This window comes from Nerophis ophidion, linkage group LG29 (genome assembly GCF_033978795.1).
Source record: "Nerophis ophidion isolate RoL-2023_Sa linkage group LG29, RoL_Noph_v1.0, whole genome shotgun sequence".
NCBI lineage: Eukaryota > Metazoa > Chordata > Actinopteri > Syngnathiformes > Syngnathidae > Nerophis > Nerophis ophidion.
In genome coordinates, this window is record NC_084639.1 from 9,353,759 (window position 1) to 9,377,122 (window position 23,364).

Sequence of the window (23,364 nt, forward strand, 5' to 3'; positions counted from 1 at the left end):
GGTATTGAACCTGGAACCCTCAAGTTGCTGGCACGGCCACTCTACCATCCGAGATGTACCGCCCCAATAACAACGTTATTAAAAAGAATAAGAGACTTATTATTCTCTAAAAATGTTGGTCTTACTTAAATATGCACATATTTAATTGTATTCAGTGTTAAAAAATATTATAAGGCTCTCACTGAAATCCATTTTAAAATATTTGGCTTTCATGGCTCTCTTGGCCAAAAAGGTTCCCGACCCCTGCCGTAGATGGTGAAATCCCTGAATTCCTTACAATAGCTCATTGAGAAATGTTGTTCTTAAACTGTTGGACGATTTGCTCACACATTTGTTCACAAAGTGCTGAACCTCGTCCCATCCGTGTTTGTAAACGCATTTCATGGAAGCTGCTTTTATTCCCATTAATGGCACTCAACTGTTCCCAACTAGCCTGTTCACCTGTGCGACCTTCCAAATAAGTGTTTGATGAGCATTCCTCAACTTGTGCCAGCTTTCTTGAAACATGTTGCAGGCATCAAATACTAAATGAGCTAATATTTGCAAAAAATAACAAAGCTGTTTCAGTTAGAACATTAAATATATTGTCTTTGCTGTCTATTCAATTGAATATAAGTTCAAAATGATTTGCAAATCAGTGTATTCTGTGTTTATTTACGAATTAAACAACGTGCCAACTTCACTGGTTTTGGGTTATGGAAATCGGCGCTTCGAAACTAAGTGCCTAGTTTACTAAGATCTAAATACCTCGCGCGACACAGCTTGTGGAATCCATAGAGTAGCTTGTGCTATTAGACACCATGTTCAGTGCACACCACATACTGCATAGTGGCAACAGTGACAACGTAGCCCACCAGGCAGATAAAAGCATGATTTAAATATCTCAACGGAAAGAAACGCTTCAGATCTCAAAGGCTCTGGTAGCTGCGGTCAATGGTCAGCGTCTCCTCAAACGACCGTCACGGATCAAAGCAAAACCAAACCTTATTGAATCGGACGACAAACCGGGGTCAAAGTTGTGCTGTGCCGTTCACTTCAAGCGTCTACGTCCTCACATGTGACATATGGATTCAGAAAGGGAACATTGGAGGTTCCAAACGCTTGAGACCAGCAAAGCAGCATAAAAAAGATGTATCAATCAGAACTTTATCTAATGGAGGAAAGTTTGAAGGGTTAACACTGGGGTGAAAAAAACAACTACTCAGTGCTAGGAATGGCCTAAAATCTATATTGCCAAGTATCTTCCAGCTTCCTGTAATAACATTATATATCACAATATATTATTTGGAATGTCAATGATAATAGAATAAATTCAAAACGGGTAACAGAGGCCTCTAAATTAGCTGCGGACGTACACTATATTGCCAAAAGTATTTGGCCACCTGCCTTGACTTACATATGAACTTTGAAGTGCCATCCCATTTCTAACCCATAGGGTTCAATATGATGTCGGTCCTCCTTTTGCAGCTATTACAGCTTCAACACTTCTGGAAGGCTGGCCACAAGTTTGTGGAGTGTGTTTATAGGAATGTTCGACCATTCTTCCAATGGTGAGGTCACACACTGATGTTGGTCAAGAAGGCCTGGCTCTCAGTCTCCGTTCTAACTCATCCCAAAGGTGTTCTATTGGGTTCAGGTCAAGACTCTGTGCAGTCCAGTCAAGTTCTTCCACACCAGACTCTGTCATCCATGTTTTTATGGACCTTGCTTTGTGCACTGGTGCACAGTCATGTTGGAAGAGGAAGGGGCCCGCTCCAATCTGTTCCCACAAGGTTGGGAGCATGGAATTGTCCAAAATGTTTTTGTATCCTGGAGCATTCGAAGTTCCTTTCACCCGAACTAAGGGTGAAAAACAACCCCACAACCTAATTCCTCCTCCACCATATTTCACACTCGGCACAACGCAGTCCGAAATGTACAGTTCTCCTGACAACCTCCAAACCCAGACTCTTACATCAGATTGCCAGATGGAAAAGCGGGATTTAACTCCAAAGAACGCGTCTCCACTGCTCTAGAGTCTAGTGGCGCCGTGCTTCATAACACTGCATCCCACGCTTTGCATTGGATTATGGTGATGTATGGCTTAGATGCAGCTGCTCGGCTATTGGAAACCCATTCCATGAAGCTCTCTGCGTACTGTACGTGGGCTAATTGGAAGGTCACATGAAGTTTGGAGCTCTGTAGCAACTGACCGTGCAGGGAGTCTTTGCACAATGCGCTTCAGCATCCGCTGACCCCTCTCTGTCAGTTTACATAGCCTACCACTTGGTGGCTGAGTTGCTGTTGTTCCCAAACTATTCCAGCCGAAAGTTGACTTTGGAATATTTAGGTGCGAAGACATTTCACGACTGGATTTGTTGCACAGGTGACAGTTCCACGCTGGAAATCACTGAGAACGGCCCATTCTTTCACAAATGTTTGTGGAAACAGTCTCCATGACTATGTGCTTGATTTTATACACCTGTGGCCGGGCCAAGTGATTAGAACACCTGATTCTGATCATTTGAATGGGAGGCCAAATACTTTTGGCAATATAGTGTATGTGGTAAAATATTGCGTCATCAAGTTGTATTATTTTTTTATAAAAATTATTGTTATTGTTATTATTATTACTGGTTACTTTCTGTTGTGACAAGGTTCTAGTTTTGGGCAATTCCACAAATTTAGCTAGATCGCTCTGTTCTCAATATGTACCAGGCGCCATTTAGCCTTTCTCCAAAAAAAAAAAACCCTATTCCTGTGTTGTTTTCGGCTGCACGAATAGTTCAAACCACAAAAAGGATAAACGTTTCCGCAGAGTTCCTCGAGCAATCAAAAAGGGCGGACAAAAGTCTTCAGCCGTTGTAAGTCAGCTATACTGCGCAACCCTAGTCACGAGACAAATAAATACATAAATTCAATGAAATACTGATATTCGTCAAAGCGTGGACTTTGGGATTTGTTTTTCCGGAATGCAAAGGAAAGTTGTCACGAGCAAGACGTGAATGTAAGTACATCCTTTATTTCTAACACTATGACTACTAAAAAAAAAAGGCAAACAAAAGGCGCGCACAATGACGGAGAACAAACTTGACTATGAAAACAAAAAACTAGCACTATGGCATGACTATGGACAAAACACAAAACTCAATAAATGTGACATAAAAACAACAAAAAAACGTACGTGGCAAGGGCAGGAGGGAAACTATGGACAGTGTGGTTAACAGGCACGGCATGGCATGAAGGGAGTAGAGATAAAGTCACCAGTCTGACTCCCTGGCAACTTTCGGTTTAAATAATACAGGTGATTGAACAGGTGCGTGGCATGACAGGTGCAACTGAGTTGCTATGGTAACAATCCAATCCAATCCAATCCACTTTATTTATATAGCAAGCCTAAACAACAAGGACGTTTCCAAAGTGCTGCACAGCCATGTTAAAAACAATATTAAAAAACAATATTATGCTCCACCAATGACTGAATGAAAACAAAAAATAAATAAATGTAAAACCAATAGCCCTGCGATGAGGTAGCGACTTGTCCAGGGTGTACCCCGCCTTCCGCCTGATTGCAGCTGAGATAGGCGCCAGCGCCCCCCGCGACCACAAAAGGGAATAAGCGGTAGAAAATGGATGGATGGATGGATGGATGATTAAAAACAATAATAATAGTAGTATCGACTAGATACGCTCTAGCACTTGGTATCATTACAGTGGATGTTAGGTGTAGATCCACCAATGGGGTTTGCTTACATTGTGACGCCAGTGAGCTATGGTGTGTAGTGAAGCATATTTAATAATAATACTAGATTTGTAAAAAGCACTTCACCTTGAGCAAACAACCTCAAAGTGCCACAGTGTAAAAAAATAGTAATAATAATAATAGATAATAAAAATAAATAACGGTGGGAGAGGGGTTAGTGCGTCTGCCTCACAATACGAAGGTCCTGCAGTCCTGGGTTCAAATCCAGGCTCGGGATCTTTCTGTGTGGAGTTTGCATGTTCTCCCCATGAATGCGTGGGTTCCCTCCGGGTACTCCGGCTTCCTCCCACTTCCAAAGACATGCACCTGGGGATAGGTTGATTGGCAACACTAAAAAAATTGACCCTAGCGTGTGAATGTGAGTGTGAACGTTGTCTGTCTATCTCTGTTGGCCCTGCGATGAGGTGGCGACTTGTCCAGGGTGTACCCCGCCTTCCGCCCAATTGTAGCTGAGCTAGGCGCCAGCGCCCCCCGCGACCCCGAAAGGGAATAAGCGGTAGAAAATGGATGGATGAAAATGGATGGATGAAAATAAATAAAATATAAAAATTAGAAACAGCCCAATAGCTAGAACCAGCATGCATGTCTATAAAAAGGCTTTTTTTTTATAAAGATGGGTTTTTAAGCCTTTTTTAAAAGCATCCACAGTCTGAGGTGCCCTCAGGTGGTCAGGGAGAGCGTTCAACAGACTGGGAGCAGCGGAGCAGAAAGCCTGGTCTCCAATTGTTCGAAGCTGCGATGAGGTGGTGACTTGTCCAGGGTGTACACCGCCTTCCGCCCGATTGTAGCTGAGATAGGCGCCAGCGCCCCCCGCGACCCCAAAAGGGAATAAGCGGTAGGAAATGGATGGATGGATGGATGCATGATTAAAAACAATTTTAAAGGGTAAAATCAATTAAAAGAGTAAATTAGAAATCAAAAAGTATAAAAAACAAACAAACTGATTGTCCAAAAAAACAAAACCGAACATGACCAAAACAAGACATGATCCCATAGACATGACAATATTACCTTGTTAAAAATGTGATATTTTTTTTAGGTTTTTTTAGGCCGTAGTTTAGTAATTGCAACTTGCATAGTGCTCAAATAAAAAGGTCCCTAAACAAGGACTGGAGGCAAAAGCCATGTCTCCTTCCTTCTTCTCCCATCTAATTCTCTCTGTGTCGTCCTCATTCTCCTCCTCCCTCCTCCCTGCTGGGGGCCGCAAACACTCATGAAGATTTGAGGGGGGGCTCCGAGCCAGGCAAGCTGGGGTAATTATCTTGAGCTTGCTGGGCATTTAATGAGCGTCGACATGATTTATGTCGCCGCACGCAAGGAAAATAGAATCGGGGGGCGGCATATTGGCCTTGTAAGTGAATAATTCCGCGCTGCAACGTGGGCTTGGTTATGTTTCAATATCATATCGACAACAGCATGATTACACTGTGAATGATGCCGCTTTGTTGGGCTGCGAGGTGAGAACGCTGGTGTTAAATACGTACTGCGCCTCTTTAACTCACTGATGTATTCACACTAAGTTTGGACGGTTATACCGGTATTAGTATACTAATGAATGATATTCAGTACTACACCGCTTCTGAAAAGTACCCCCGCCCCGTCGTGTCATAGCTGGTTTACGAGCAGAGGAGCATGTTCGGCAGCGCACAATCGTGGAGTACTTACAAGCAGACGCGGTGTGTAGATAGAAAAGGTTGCATTTGGGCTTAAAAACTAACAATAAGGGTGAAGTTATAACACTGAAACGCCCAACGGAAAAGGTGCTTTAAGACATGGCTAGCTAGTTAGCGGTTAACGTCCATTCGCAATCTGCAGTGTTTTAGCTACTTCCAAATCACTAATCACTAAGTTTCTTACAAGTATTATACCTGCAGGACGAGGAATAGCTTCCTGTTCCATTCAGGATTGAATTCAAAATCTCCCTACTAACTCACCTGTGCATCCATGGAAATGCCCCCCTCTACCTCAAGGAACTGCTCACCCCCAAATCCTCCACACGACACCTCCGCTCCATACAGGCTAACCTCCTCCAACCTCCACGGACAAAGCTTCGAACAATGGGAGACCAGGCTTTCTGCTCCGCTGCTCCCAGTCTGTTGAACGCTCTCCCTGACCACCTGAGGGCACCTCAGACTGTGGATGCTTTTAAAAAAGGCTTAAAAACCCATCCATCCATTTTCTACCGCTTATTCCCTTTCGGGGTCGCAGGGGGCGCTGGCGCCTATCTCAGCTACAATCGGGCGGAAGGCGGGGTACACCCTGGACAAGTCGCCACCTCATCGCAGGGCCAACACAGATAGACAGACAACATTCACACTCACATTCACACACTAGGGCCAATTTAGTGTTGCCAATCAACCTATCCCCAGGTGCATGTCTTTGGAAGTGGGAGGAAGCCGGAGTGCCCGGAGGGAACCCACGCATTCACGGGGAGAACATGCAAACTCCACACAGAAAGATCCCGAGCCTGGATTTGAACCCAGGACTGCAGGACCTTCGTATTGTGAGGCAGACGCACTAACCCCTCTGCCACCGTGAAGCCCATCTTTTTTAAAAAGCCTTTTTATAGACATGCATGCTGGTTCTAGCTATTGGGCTGTTTCTAGTCTTTATATTTTATTTATTTTTATTAGCTATTATTATTATTACTATTTTTTTACACTGTGGCACTTTGAGGTTGTTTGCTCAACATAAAGTGCTTTTTGCAAATACAATCTATTATTATTATTAAATATGCTTCACTACACACCGTAGCTCACCGGCGTCACAATGTAAACAAACACCATTGGTGGATCTACACCTAACATCCACTGTAATGATACCAACTACAAGAGCTTATCTAGTCGATACTATTATTATTACGTCGATATTTTTTGGCAACGCAACATCTTCTTTAATTTTTTTAAATTTATATTGTGTTTATGAACTCAGGAAATATGTCCCTGGACACATGAGGAATTTGAATACGACTTGGTATCGGATTGATACCCAAATTTGTGGTATCATCCAAAACTAATGTAAAGCATCCAAACAACAGAAGAATAAGTGATTATTACATTTTAACATAAGTATAAATAGAACATGTTAAAACATAAAGTAAGCAGATATTAACAGTAAATGAACAAGCAGAAAATAATTAATTTCATACCACTTGTCCGTATAATGTTGACAAAATAACAAAATGGAAAATGACACAATATGTTACTGCATATGTCAGCAGCTAAATTAGGAGCCTTTGTTAGCCTGCACACCTGTGGGATGTTCCAAATAAGTGTTTGATGAGTATTCCTTAACTTTATCAGTATGTATTGCCACCTTTCCCAACTTCTTTGTCACGTGTTGCTGGCATCAAGTTCTAAAGTTAATGATTATTTGCAAAAAAGAAATGTTTATCAGTTTGAACATCAAATATGTCGTCTTTGTAGCATAGTCAACTGAATATGGGTTGAAAATGATTTGCAAATCATTCTATTCCGTTATTTACATCTAACACAATTTACCAACTCATATGGAAACAGGGTTTCTAACAGTGAAACTAATGGGAATAATCACTGAATGGAGAACTGGGGGTGGGATTAAACAAATTATCTTCTTCCCACTCCCTTTCAGGCAAAACTGGACAATCATGCATTACATACTATACATTACCTTTTGCACTACATTCATTTATTTGATCATGTGTTGTCAACTTTGTACTTTTTTTAAATTATTGTTATTATTATTTTTTTACGTCATTGCCCGAAATAAATAAATAAATCAAAAATGAAATGAAAATCTTTGGCAGTTTTTCATCCATTCAGTCTGCCACGCTACGAGAGGACAAGGCTGTGCTGAGCTGCCTCAAGGTCCATTTCCCACCTGATACCTCGCTCATTGTGGGCGAAAACCAGGTCTGCTGTCGGCACTTTAGCTGTTGATGAAGCCGGGGAGTCGGTCCTCTGTCCCAAGGGGTTGGCGGAATGATGGATTATCTCGCATCCAGTCTGCTCCTTTCCTTTCTCAATTTAAAACGGCAACAAGTCTATCTACAGATCAGTTAATAACATGGCACTTCTCCCCTCTCCCACAGATCTCTCGGTCTATTTCAATTAAAGTCCCTCGCATTGACCCCGGGATTTGGAAAAAGGGGGCCTCTTTCTCACGGCAAATCCGAGTCCAAAAGTCTTTTAAGAGCGGACTGTGGCATTGCTTTTGGAACGAGCGTGCTTTGGGCGGAAGGCGCATGGGACGGTCTGTTCGGTTTGTATCGTTTGCATGAGAATAAAGTCGCTTTAACGACAACTGCAGCTTGCATTTTGCACTTGATTTGCCTTGCCTCTCATACCTTAGAGACAACCTGTTAAAGCCGCAGCCATAAAGGGGCTTGATTGGCTCCAGGGCTCCCTCTACAGTCCCCCTGCCCCCGACGGCCGAGGAAATGTTATTTCCCTAACAGCGCCAAAGCACAACAGAAGTAATTTCCTACTGAACAGGTTCAAACACTTGAACTTTTGCTGAAAATACGAAATTGCCTCGTTTTCTATCTTATTAACACGAGTGCATATCATTTCTACGGCGCACAAATCGGACGGTGTGTCTTTATTTAAATGAGCCTGTGATTTCTTTGATCATATTTGATGGTTATCATCGTCGAAGACACTGATTTAAAGAAGCAGTTGAGTGGAAAAAAGAAGTTGACTTTATATACCTAATCGTGTTTCATTTTAGCCATTAAACCAAGGGTCATCAAACTTTTTGAAACCAAGAGCTACTTCTTGGGTACTGATTAATGCGAAGGGCTACCAGTTTGATACACACTTAAATAAATGACCAGAAATAGCCAATTTGCTCTATTTACCTTTAATAAATACATCTATATATATATATATATTTAAAAAATGGGTATTTCTGTCTGTCATTCCGTCGTACATTTTTTTGTAGAGAATAAATGACGAAAAAAACACTTAATTGACCGGTTTAAAAGAGGACAAAACAGGAAAAAAAATGAAAATGAAATTTTTAAACATAGTTTATCTTCAATTTCGACTCTTTAAAATTCAAAATTGGACCGAAAAAAAGAAGAAAAAAAACTAGCTAATTCGAATCTTTTTGAAAAAATTAAAAAAATAATTTAAGGAACATCATTAGTAATTTTTCCTGATGAAGATTAATTTTAGAATTTTGATGACATGTTTTGAATGGGTTAAAATCCAATCTGCATTTTGTTAGAACATATAACAAATTGGACCAAGCTATATTTCTAACAAAGACAAATCATTATTTTTCCTAGATTTTCCAGAACAAAATTTTTTAAATAAATTCAAAAGACTTTGAAATAAGATTCAAATTTGATTCTAAAGATTTTTTATATTTGCCAGAATATTTTTTTTGAATTTTAATCATAATAAGTTTGAAGAAATATTTCACAAATATTCTTCGTCGAAAAAACAGACGCTAAAATGAAGAATCAAATTAAAATTAATGTATTATTCTTTACAATAATAAAAAAAATAATTACTTGAACATTGATTTAAATTGTCAGGAAAGAAGAGGAAGAAATTTAAAAGGTAAAAAGGTATATGTGTTTAAAAATCCTAAAATCATTTTTAAGGTTGTATTTTTTCTCTAAAATTGTCTTTCTGAAAGTTATAAGTAGCGAAGTAAAAAAATAAATGAATTTATTTAAACAAGTGAAAACCAAGTCTTTAAAATATTTTCTTGGATTTTCAAATTCTATTTGAGTTTTGTCTCTCTTAGAATTAAAAATGTCGAGAAAAGCGAGACCAGCTTGCTAGTAAATAAATACAATTTAAACAATAGAGGCAGCTCACTGGTAAGTGCTGCTATTTGAGCTATTTTTAGAACAGGCCAGCGGACGACTCATCTGCTCCTTACGGGCTACCTGGTGCCCGTGGGTTGGTGACCCCTGCATTAAACCATATCCAATTGTATTTGCAATCCGTAAAGTATGCAACAACAGTTTAAACGTCGCAGATTGACACAAATTGCTGTCAGACATTTGGAATATTCTGTTCCAAACGTCTTCGGTAAATGTCTGTAGATTAACGTCACTGTGGTAACGCTTCTGCATCTGACCATATTATTAGATCAGTCATAATGGAAATATCTGTGGCGGGCCTTGCGTTTCGTACCACGGCCTTCAGTGATGTCCGACGGCAATGATTACCTCTCAAAATACCATCATTTATGTCACCACATGACCATTGCTGGAGAAATAGTATACAAGCACACATTGACGCACTACTGGCTATTGTATAACATCAACAGTATACAAACATTAGATCTAAACATATCCTATGTGGTACTATCAAAATTAAAATTGTAAAAAACATATTAAATATGCGCTCACTACTCCTGCGCACCGGCGCAGTTGCAATCAATCAGCACTCAACACACCTGAGGCTGATGAGTTGCCAGTGCTTTTTAAGCCAGCGCAGACCTGCGTTCCGGGCCAGAACGTAGCTACCTGTACCGTACAGTAACCCGACACGTCTCTATCTCTATGCTTTCTCCTCCTCTGTGTTCATTTGTCTCGTGTTCCTGTGTCGTTCTAGCAGCATTCTTCCGTTCCCTGGTTACGAGCTGTGTGTCTCGTCTCCCTGTATTCCCTCTGGTTCCCTAGCTGCCCTTTGGATCTCGACCTCCCGTCTGGACACTGAGTTTTGACGCCTTGCTCTTGCTCCTGACCTCCTGCCTGTCTCTGGATCTCCGAGCTTGCCTTGCCCTCTTGGACTTCCGCACTTCCCTCAACACTCCTGGTAACATGACTCAGTCAATCGCTACACATAGTCACACCTTATTCATATTTGGATTAAGTTTCACATTTCATAATATTTTTATTAATAAATACAGCTAAAGCAACGACCGTGCATCCGTGCCGTCTTCTTCTGCCCCGATGTACCGTAAAAATCCCCACCCGGAAGAATTGATAAGAGAACTTATGTTGAAGAGGTTCATTTAGCCTACTGACGTGTCTGGGGACCCCTGCTCTATTCAGACAAAGAAAACATCCGCCAGCGAGTCTGCGACCCAAAAAAATGTGGAGTAGCAATGAAGTAGAAGTCTTAAAAATGCTGACAAAATGGTGGCTGGGAGGCGTGTCATTAGATCCGTATGCTGCGATGCCTTTTGGATAATATACGTGTATATTTTCTAAATCAGGAGAAGATGAAGCAGGTGCAGCCATTTGTTTTGTCATGAGGGAGGATTTTAGAAAAAAACTGAATCACAAAATGTTGCTGCAGGACTCCCAATAAAATCCAAAAACTATTTAGCATTAAAGAAACCTGCGATGACTTTAATATTCGCTGACTTGTGAATGTTGTCACAATGTTGGATACTCGGGCTTAACAAAGCTGGAGTATCAAATCATGAGGTGTATTCATTTTTGGATGAATCTGTATGCAGTGTAACTGCGTCCCAAGGTGGACATACTTTTTTAGACATAAGCTCTCAGAAGGTGGGGAGCTCCTCTCCCCCTGGCGAAAACAAAAAATAAGCCACCATATTTTCCGGACCATAGGGCTCACCAGATTATAAGGCGCACTGCCGATGAATGGTCTAATTTCTATCTTTTTTCATATATAAGGCGCATAATAGGGCTCATTAAAAGGAGTCATATTATTACTATTATTATCCATCCATCCATCCATCCATCTTCTTCGCTTATCCGAGGTCGGGTGCAGGGGCAGCAGCCTAAGCAGGGAAGCCCGAACTTTCCTCTCCCCAGCCACTTCGTCCAGCTCTTCCCGGGGGATCCCGAGGCGTTCCCAGGCCAGCTGGGAGACATAGTCTTTCCAACGTCTCCTGGGTCTTCCCCGTGGCCTCCTACCAGTTGGACGTGCCATAAACACCTCCGTAGGGAGGCGTTCTTGTGGCATATTACTATTTGAATTTTTCTAAATGTAAAACACTTCCTTGTGGTCTACATAACATGTAATGGAGGTTCTTTGGTCATGTTACATAGATGATGTTTTACGGATCATCTTCAAGTCGCTTTCTGACGGTTGCTTCAGGATGCGCCGTTTTGTGGGTGATCCTATTTACGTGGCTCACCTTCGGCAGCGTCATCTTTGTTGTAGCGGTGTAGCGTGCAAGGACGGGAGTGGAAGAAATGTTAAAAGATGGAGCTAACTGTTTTAATGACATTCAGACTTTACTTCAATCAATAACAGAGCAGCATCTCCTCATCCGGAAACAACAACAAGGCTGGAAATGTGTCCCGTGAAAAAACGTCCGACGGGAACTGTCTAATAACTAAAGTTCCTTGGGTGAATAATGAAAACTCACTACACCGGTGTGTTTTACCGCTTTCATGGCGAGTTTACTGACAGCTATAAGAACTTCACACAACTTTGTATTAGAAATGGCAACAGCGGGGGATGAATGTCCTATAACAAGAAGGACCTTATCGACTACCTCGTCGGCAAAATCTAAAAAGGCGGAGCCATGCAATTTTTCAGGACTCATGCAGATCTCAAAAACAGTTTAGCAGGTACCAGAAGGTAAGAAAAATTGCTTTTTGCATAATATTGCGAAACAAAACGGCAGTTAATGTCTTACGTTATACACACACTATAATAATACTACTATGTTTAATACGGTGACAATTCATCAAGCAGTGCGGCTTCATAGCTTACCAAAGTCCTACAAAAACATTTTGATGGATTTTTGACTGCCTTGTGTAACATATAAAATGTCGATGTTGCTTACTTGAGTCATATTGCCATCATAGTGCAGCCTACACATATATCTTATGTGTGGCTGCCATCTACTGGTCACATTTATCAGTACACCGTGTACCAAATAAAATTGCTTCGAGGTCGGTAGGCAAAACCAGAATGAATCCATACATTAGGCGCACTGTCGAGTTTTGAAAAAAAAAAAAAAAAAAAAGGATTTTAACTGCGCCTTATAGTCCGGAAAATACGATAAATATTATTTTCATATGATCTTGGCATGTGCATAATAACGCCAATGTGCAACGTGCAGCAGCATAAATGCCACAAGTAGATTTTTTTATCCAGATTTGTATCGCTTGTCGAATCTAAAGATGTACCTGAATTTGTGACAGGGTGAATTTATATGTTGTTTATGAAGTATTTTTCTGAACCTGTCTGGAAGATAAATAGCAATGAGGACTTTAAGATGTTATTTGAACAGTGTATATAATTTTAGAGAGGGTGGGTGGTGGTTTAATTTGCAATCTGGGAACGCCTCCAGAAACAGACTCAAAAACGGGTCTTAAAAGTAATGTATGAGAAGAATTTACACCAAAGCATATTGGCTACGTTCACACTGCAAGGTCGGATGTCCAATTTGGATTTTTTTTGTTGTTGAATCCGATCATTTTATGTAATTGCACACATGACCTAAAAATGTGATTTCTAATGTGAATGCAACATGACCTGTTTGCGGCCATGATGTCATGGCGTCGCACGCACTGCAGTATTCACTCAAGAATAGACATTTTTTCGGCATTTTCTGAACGTAATTATTGCAAGGAGAAGATTAATATGAAGAGGACAAGAATTTTGGCTCTGGCGGTTTTACAGGACATTTTGCTCCAATGTCTGTTTGAAGAGTGCGTGGGCGAGCAGCTGGAGACAAGAGAGGTGGGACTTTCCTGTGAGTTCCTAAAACATTTTAATTGCACTCATTTTGTAGTATTTATTTTGTAACTGTTTGTATTGGCAAAAAATTATGACACTAATAGCTTTTTGAACGATTTTCTTGTCGGATGATTGTGACCTGAGCGCGGGAGCGTTCCAAGGAGGCCTAAGTCGGATATGAAAAATACAGAATTGCACTGTTGACACCAGGGGAGTCAGAACTTTTTGACTGGGGGACTGCTTTGGGTTAAAGATATATATATATATATATATATATATATATATATATATATATATATATATATATATATACACATATGTGTGTATGTATGTGTGTGTGTATATATATATATATATATATATATATATATATATATATATATATATATAAATAAGTGTGTTTGTGTGTATATATACATACATATATACACACATACATACATATATATATATATATATATATATATATATACACACACATGTATGTACATATATATGTGTATGTATACACATATATACAGATATATGTACTATATATATACAAATACATGTATATACATATCTGTATGAACATATAAAGTATGTGTATACATATTTTAATAATATAATGTATACACATATATATATATATTATATATATATACTTAATAATGATTAAAATCTAATATTAAGAGCATGTAAGGTTCAACTCCAACTTTGTTTACCTTCGTGACAATCTCCTTAAGGTTTTGTAATCAATCACAAATATCAAGCAGCTAAAATACGCCAAACATGCATAAGTGTGCAAAGAGTGTTTTTTGCATTTTTCCCACCATGCCTTGCAATGGATTTAAATGGGTGTAATTTAGATGTTTTCTTTATGGTGGCTGGCTGTTACAATATCCTTAAAGTTCTGTTGTGTTATGTGTGACCATGTTTGTTGACTTTTTGTGCTGGTTGAATTAATTTTTTCTGTGCCATGACCTGGGAAGGTTGTTTAGATTTAGCCATAAAGGTAAATGATGTGCATGTAATCTCAGGAAAGCTCAATCCATCCACCGTTCACTGGCTTGAGTCAATCGTGCTGTCCTTAAGATAGCGACAATTAAACTGCCAGTTATTTAAATTTCTGCCGGGCCAGTGTTGGAATTGTCGGGTCCTAGTTTGGACACCCCCGGTTCAAACAGACGTAAAAAAATTCCAAAATAAATCGTGAACGGGCAAAATAATCTGTGTTGCCCGGGCCATTATGTGGTGTGTTTTAAATGTAGATAAAAAGTCATCATAGGTCCTGTCGTGTGGTCAACTCAAGAGTTGAACGATGGTGGTAGTTACAACATGGTTTTCTAAAACCATACCGAATGCTCTTAAGATTGATCTACTATGGCCGGCGTTTTTAAAAAAAATGCCTGAATCGGACAAAAGGCGGAAACGGTAGATAAACCTTAAAATATTTCCTGGTGTACAGGGCCTAATTCCTCTTCGAATAAAGTTCCCCTCTGGATCTTCTTGTCAGTGTTAGCGAGATCGCCTGCTGCAACGGTTGGGCTGACAGTGTGGCAGGACCAGGTGGTTCCACTCCCTTCTCCGTGTCCTCTGCCTGGAAATAACACTGACTCACTTTTACTGCCACTGACCTCAATGGGTGATCATTTGGGAGCTCACAACAACAAAGCGTCCGCCGTCTGTTTATTTTTTCTGAATACAATGAGCAGCCCGGGTGACATTTACAATGCTTTACAATGCTATTTATTTCCGGATGAACATGTTGGCATTTTGGGTAATATTAATTATTCAACTCAGCTAAATGTACGCCATAAACTCAGCGCTGCTCTTTCCAGTCGATGATTGTTGTTTCAGCTGACCTTTTAATTGATTACCTGGCTGATTGGGATTCTGCCTGGGCTATATTTATTCCATCCACAAAGGTCAACTTGTTTAGAAATCTTAACAATAATAAAAAGAAGAAAGCGACTAAATAAGGCATGCACTCTAGCTTCAGGTAAAGCTGTACGGGGATTTTTTTAAAATTTATTTCAACTCCCCTTTAACTGTCCTCCCCCGTCAGCCATGTTGTAGTTTTTAGCGCTTCCATAGCGAGTCTACTGACAGATATAAGTTTGAACTATGTGTTACTTTTTATTAGAAATGGCAACAGTGGAGGATGCATGTGCATGTACGAGCCAGTCTGCCCCACAACGAGAGAATAGAGAAAAATAAGGAACTTGCTGACTACAACTTTGAACTACAACTGAAGAAAAATGGCGGACTCGCGCTAAGATCTTAGGGCAGACCTAGGCATTTTCCCGAATAATTTACCTTTCAACATCCAACCTTGAGTCACCATTATGATGCAGAATGGCCGGGGTTTGTTTTCACGGAGTATTTCCAGACTGGCCAGCCTGAAACGCAGGTGTGTGGGACAGACATTGAAGCAGATTTTTACAACAACGTTCTGCAGAAAAGTGATGATACATCAGATTGTATGTGTTTTGTTTTTTTACCTTTTGTGTTCATACTAATCCGTGTTTGTTGCCTTTTGCTTGGTTGTAAAAGATGTCGATCGAGGAGTTGGCCTGAGAAGTGAAAGAGGAGCGATGTTGTTAATATTCAGTGTTTTATCGTTCGTATTTAAAATTATAAATCCCCACATTCTTTATTTTTCTGTACATTCTGGGTGTCTTATTCAGTAAAAAACAAATTAAACTTCAGTTTGATTTTTGAGGTGGTCTGACATAATGTTTTTAGCATTCTATCAGACATTAATGAGAATATTTGTATCAGTGTCCCTGAAAGAAGGAACCCAAGCACACACGCTCTCTCTCTCTCACTCATATATATATATACCTATAAATATATACATACATAAATATATATATATATATATATATATACCTATAAATATATACATACATAAATACATATATATATGCCTATAAATATATACATACATACATAAATATCTATACATTTATATATACATATATATATACATACATATATATATATATCCATAAATACACATATGTACACACACACACACATATGTACACACACACATATATACATATATATACTGTACATAAATACACATTTATATACATATACACACACATATGTACACACACACATATATATATATACACTTACTTACACACACACACACACACACACACACACACACACACACACACACACACACACACACACACACACACACACACACACACACACACACACACACACACACACACACACACAGAGAGCTGTAAAAATCAATCAATCAAATGTACATATTCCCACCAGCCTCCAGACAGGTGTTTCTCCAAGTCCAGAAAATTGTTTTAGGGCATGGGTGTCAAACTCTGGCCCGCGGGCCAAATCTGGCCCGCCGTGTAATTTAATTTGGCCCTTGAAGCAATATCAATTTAGGATTAGAGATGGCCCGCCGATGTTAAACAGCGTCGGTGCCGCTGTAAGACCGGATTCACCGCTAATACTCATACTTGCCAACCCTCCCAATTTTCCTGGTAGACTCTCAAAGTTCAGTGCCCCTACCGAAAATCTCCCGGGGCAACCATTCTCCCGAAATTCTACCGATTTCCACCTGGACAACTATATTGGGGGCGTGCATTTAAGGCATGGCCTTTAGCGTTCTCTACAACCTGTCGTCACGTCCACTTTTCCTCCATACTAAAAGCGTGTCACATATTTGTGGCTTTTACACACACACACACACACACACACACACACACACACACACACACACACACACACACACACACACACACACACACACACACACACACACACACACACACACACACACAAAGTGAATGCAATGCATAATTGGTCAACAGCCATACAGGTCACACTGAGGGTGGCCGTATAAACAACTTTAGCACTGTTACAAATATGCTCCACACTGTGAACCCACACCACACAAGAATGACAAACACATTTCGGGTGAACATTCCTACCGTAACACCACAGAACAAATACCCAGAAACCCTTGCAGCACTAACTCTTTCGGGAAACTTCCAGCAAACTGACCAATAATTAACGTTTTATTCATGCATTTTCTCTTGCTACTTCAAGGCTTGAATGTTTGGTTCATTTATTTTTGTTATTTCATTTTCAAATGTATTATTAGCCTGTGGAAAAAAATTGATCCTCAGAAGATTGCAAATAGAAAAAAAGGCATTACATTTTTATTCAAAATTTATTTGATATGCCATTGTTATTTTTTTAATTATTATTATTATTATTATTTGTTCAATATTTAATGCAAAACTTGTTTGGGTCCCTATTATAATGTCAATGTGTTCAACCTTGGCCCGCGGCTTTGTTCCGTTTAAAATTTTGGCCCACTCTGTATTTGAGTTTGACACCCCTGTTTTAGGGTAAGCTGCTACCATAAATGCCGCTATCTGTTGATGTAACAATCAATTAGTTACCCTTCCTGTCTGCCTTAACCCCTCCTGAGCGCTGTCTTCCTCACCTGTCCCTGATTGACAATCTGGGCACTTCTGTTCTAGGTTGTCAATCTGGCTTCTTTATATGCCAGCCAGGATCCTTGTTGTATGTCAAGGTAATTGTTGCTTTGCATAGCTTTCCCTGAACTTGCTGTTCATGTCCCTGTTGCACTCTCCTTTAAAGACATCCTTAGCTGTATGTTGTCTCCTGTCTCCGCATCTTTGTGTCACAACTACCGCTACAATGCGGAGCCGTGACAGAATGATCCAGCCAACAAGTGACCTCGCCAAGCTCGGTCCTGCTTCCCCAAGCTCCGCTGGTACCCGTTTCACAGCTTTCCAAACCACGACCTCTGCCGGTTCCATGGCTTTCCAAAGCCCAAGCCCTGCCTGTTCCTGCACCCTGGCTTCCCAGAGCCCATCACGCCGGACTGCAGTCAGCTGGAGACGTGTCTTAATGAAATTAAACAATGGATGTTCGCTAATTTTTTGCAACTTAACGCCAAAAAAACGGATATGCTGATTATCGGTCCTGCTAGACACCGACCTTTATTTAATTATACAACTGTAACATTTGACAACCAAATAATTAAACAAGGTGACTCGGTAAAAAATCTGGGTATTATCTTCGACCCAACTCTCTCCTTTGAGTCACACATTAAAAGCGTTACTAAAACGGCCTTCTTTCATCTCCGTAATATCGCTAAAATTCGCTCCATTTTGTCCACTAAAGACGCTGAGATCATTATCCATGCGTTTGTTACGTCTCGTCTCGATTACTGTAACATATTATTTCCGGGTTTCCCCATGTCTAGCATTAAAAGATTACAGTTGGTACAAAATGCGGCTGCTAGACTTTTGACAAGAACAAGAAAGTTTGATCACATTACACCTGTACTGGCTCACCTGCACTGGCTTCCTGTGCACTTAAGATGTGACTTTAAGGTTTTACTACTTAGGTATAAAATACTACACGGTCTAGCTCCATCCTATCTTGCCGATTGTATTGTACCATATGTCCCGGCAAGAAATCTGCGTTCAAAAAACTCCGGCTTATTAGTGATTCTTAAAGCCCAAAAAAAGTCTGCGGGCTATAGAGCGTTTTCTGTTCGGGCTCCAGTACTCTGGAATGCCCTCCCGGTAACAGTTCGAGATGCTACCTCAGTAGAAGCATTTAAGTCTCACCTTAAAACTCATTTGCATACTCTAGCCTTTAAATAGACCTCCTTTTTAGACCTGATGATCTGCCGCTTCTTTTCTTTTTCTCCTCTGTCCCCCCCTCCCTTGTGGAGGGGGTCCGGTCGGATGACCATGGATGAAGTACTGGCTGTCCAGAGTCGAGACCCAGGATGGACCGCTCGCCTGTGTATCGGTTGGGGTCATCTCTACGCTGGTGCTGCGCCTCCGCTTGGGATGGTTTCCTGAGGACGGGACTCTCGCTGCTGAACTCTCACGGCTGTGTTGGAGCCACTACGGATTGAACTTTCACAGTATCATGTTAGACCCGCTCAACATCCATTGCTTTCGGTCCCCTGGAGGTGGGGGGGGGGTTACCCACATTTGAGGTCCTCTCCAAGGTTTCTCATAGTCATCATCGTCACTGGCGTCCCACCGGGTGTGAATTCTCCCTGCCCACTGGGTGTGAGTTTTTCTTGCCCTTATGTGGGTTCTTCCGGGGATGTCGTAGTCGTAATGGTTTGAGCAGTCCTTTAAGACATTTGTGATTTGGGGCTATATAAATAAACATTGATTGATTGATTGATCTCTGTTTCACAACTACTGCTACAATGTGGAGCCCTGACAACATCGACAGTATGTGTACTTTGGTGGTTCCTAGAAAATCAGTACACCTCCCTATATGTGTCTTGTTCATCTGATGCAAGTAATGTGTTCTTGCGAGAAAGAGAAAAAAAACATAATTTCCTATTTCTTTTTGATTATTAGACATCCTGTCCTTTGGCTCTCCTTTTGAAAAATAGAGAAGCGTAGCGGAGGCAGTGGGGTTGCTAAGGACATTGGAATTAGTTATCGAGTGGTGGCGTGTGCCCGCCGCAGCGGACGGTGTCAGGCAGCGTCACCCAAGAGATTCGGTGGGCGGGTGATGCTAGAACTATTTGCTTTGTCGCCTCTCCAGACGCCCACGGCGTTTAGTGTCAGACATGCTGCCTTTGGGTGTGGATCAACAACAGTCCTTTGTGGCACAGAAAAGAGAAAAAAAAATTCTTAACCTTCCAATCAAAGACATTTCTGCAAACATCCGTGTCACGGCCATAGCAAATAGGATGCAACAATTCAATCACTTGATATAACTTGGCAGTCCGGGTGAGCTTGTAAATGCGGATAGCATTTGTCTGCTTGGCAAATGCAGCGTTATTTTGCAAAGTGGGCGTGACTGAGGTGTGATACTTGCAACTAGGGGTGTGCCAAAACATCGATACTACGAAATATCGCGATATATTTTCTCTTGCGGCATGTTATCGATACACGGGCGTCAAATATCGATATTTATAAACATAAACATACAGCCGTTTTAAACAGATTCGCCCACAAAAACCTGTTTGATTTATGGAGTCACTACTTCGAGCCGCCACATTATGGCGCTGTAGCGCAGTACTCTAGAGTACTCTAGTAGAGTACTCTTTGAAAGGAAAGAAGAAGAAGAAGCAGCAGCAAAAGAAGGGAATGGCACAAAGCGGAGGAGCGAATAGCAGAGAAAATCTTATACGTCTAGTCCAGGGGCGCTCACACTTTTTCTGCAGGCGAGCAACTTTTCAATTGACCAAGTCGAGGAGATCTACCTCATTCCTATTTATAATTTATATTTATTTATTTATGAAAGATACATTTTTGTTAACAAGTTAATGGTGTTTAATGATAATACAAGCATGTTTAACACACATAGATTCCTTTCTTTCATGAAGACAAGAATATAAGTTGGTGTATTTGATTCTGATGACTTGCATTGATTGGAATTAGACAGTGGTGCTGATAACGTCCGCATTTTCAAATGGAGGAAAAAAAAGTCCTCCTTTCTGTCCAATACCACATGAAAGTGGTTGGATTTGGCATCTCATTTGTCCAACTTGCATACTCGTTTTTAAACACTGTTATGAGAGTAGCATATGTGTGTGGCCCTTTAATGTCTGGCAGCAGGTGAGTGACGTCAGTGAGTGTGCGGGTGGGCAAGCAAGTGAGAAAGCGGTCGCTGAGGGCGGGGGGGAAATACATTGGCATCAAACTCCGTAGCTTGCTAGCTTGTGCACGCTAGCTTTCTGAGACTCTTATTTTGTTAGCACAGGCAGGATGAAACAGGTCTTTTATGGTGAAGACAGGAACTGTGCAGTCGGTCTTTAGAGTTTTGACAGTAGGTACGGAGTCTCTAGAAATAAAATGTGTTTCTCTGCGTCCGCCCTGTTAGTGATTTTTTTCTTAAATACGAGCTTGCAGCAGCCAGCGTCGTCTCACAAGATCCTCGGGTGACGAGAATGTCAAACAACTGACGAAAGTGAAGTCTTGGTATGATTGATGATTGCTCATTTTTATGTCTATTTTTTAATGCCTGGCTTGAGATCGACTGACACACCCTCCGAGATCGAACAGTCGATCGTGATCGACGTAATGGGCACCCCTGGTCTAGTCTCTTACGTGAATGAGCTAAATAATATTATTTGATATTTTACGGTAATGTGTTGATAATTTCACACATAAGTCGCTCCTGAGTATAAGTCGCACCCCTGGCCAAACTATGAAAAAAATTCGGCGACTTATAGTCCGAAAAATACGGTATTTATTTTTATGCTTTTGAATAGTTGTTGTAGTGGGACATATACCTTTTTAGAAAAACACGCAGACAATCCAGATGATGTCCCAGAAAAATTCCGCACGGTCTATCGCATGCAGAAACACCACACAATCTTACTTTATTAATATGTCATTCACAATTGATGGACTCTTCTAATCCTGTCAATTCGGGGGCATTATAGCCAGTAATAGTAAATATTGGGATGGCATAATAAGCGTAGCGCATTGGGAGAGTGGCCGTGCGCAACCTGTGCGCAACCCGAGGGTCCCTGGTTCAATCCCCACCTAGTACCAACCTCGTCACGTCCGTTGTGTCCAGAGCAAGACACTTCACCCTTGCTCCTGATGAGTGCTGGTTAGCGTCTTGCATGGCAGCTCCCTCCATCAGTGTGTGAATGTGTGAGTGAATGGGTAAATGTGGAAGTAGTGTCAAAGCGCTTTGAGTACCTTGAAGGTAGAAAAGCGCTATAAAAGTACAACCCATTATTAAAAACATGTGAAAGATGCACCGGCGAATTTTAAATCTAAAGTCTGGGCCCACTTCGGCTTTTACTCTACAGACAATGGAACAACACTTGATAAAGAGTTCGCAATCAGCAAGAACTGTCTCGCGAAGGTCAAGTACACGGGCAACACAACGAACATGCACAGCCATCTTGTCCGCCATCATCCTGAGCTTGCCACGGAGGAAAGGGCGAGTAGCAACGCTAATGCTAATGTTTCTGTTAGCCAGCCTACAATCAACACCGTGTTTAGAGCAAAGCTCCCTTCTGCATCCCCCAGGGCTGCGAGCATTACAAAGTCCATTGCTTGCTTTATTTGAAAAGATCTTAGACCATATAGTATCTTAAAATGTGTTCTCAGGTTTTCATAAGACCACCCAGTTGTTGATAATGTAATGCACTGACTAAAATGTTTATTTTTTATATACAGTGAAGTGCCAGTTTGCATAAAACAATTTGATTCACGGTATAAAAATATATATTTGTATGTATGTGTGTGCATATGTGTGTGTATATATATATAGATGTGTGATTCAGGGCTTCACGGTGGGTAGAGGGGTTAGTGCGTCTGCCTCACAATACGAAGGTCCTGCAGTCCTGGGTTCAAATCCAGGCTCGGGATCTTTCTTTGTGGAGTTTGCATGTCCTCCCCGTGAATGTGTGGGTTCCCTCCGGGTACTCCGGCTTCCTCCCACTTCCAAAGACATGCACCTGGGGATAGGTTGATTGGCAACACTAAATTGGCCCTAGTGTGTGAATGTGAGTGTGAATGTTGTCTGTCTATCTGTGTTGGCCCTGCGATGAGGTGGCGACTTGTCCAGGGTGTACCCCGCCTTCCGCCCGATTGCAGCTGAGATAGGCGCCAGCGCCCCCCGCGACCCCAAAAAGGAAATAAGCGGTAGAAAATGGATGGGGATGGATGGAATTTGATTTTAATTGTTAAGCACTGATGTGTCCATGATTACATAGAAGTTAAGTAGCACTGAAATGTATATTTTCTGCATTCATTTTTGTTATAATTTTAATTTGCACAGACAGAAAATATTTTGGTGAAGTGGATTCAGTGCAGTCAATAAATTTTGAATTTCTTCAGTGACACTGAAATCATGATGTATCGTGGATGAAATTTCTTTCAATACATCGATTATCGCATAATCGTAGTATCGTGATCTTATCGTTCTCGTGGGCAAAATATCGTGATATTATCGTATCGCGAGGTACCTGATGATACCCAGCCCTACTTGCAACACCCA

The 23,364-nt window shown here is 41.0% G+C and overlaps 1 long non-coding RNA gene across 1 annotated transcript in view; it reads right to left on the reverse strand.

Annotated features, from left to right (window-relative positions):
* LOC133545890 (uncharacterized) overlaps positions 1-23,364 on the reverse strand; it is a 74,234-nt gene that overhangs the window by 34,650 nt on the left and 16,220 nt on the right. The window contains exons 3-4 of the long non-coding RNA XR_009804935.1: positions 15,837-15,908; positions 15,652-15,734 (exon numbers count right to left, since the gene is read on the reverse strand). This is a non-coding gene — a long non-coding RNA (uncharacterized LOC133545890). The remainder of the gene's footprint in view (positions 1-15,651; positions 15,735-15,836; positions 15,909-23,364) is intronic.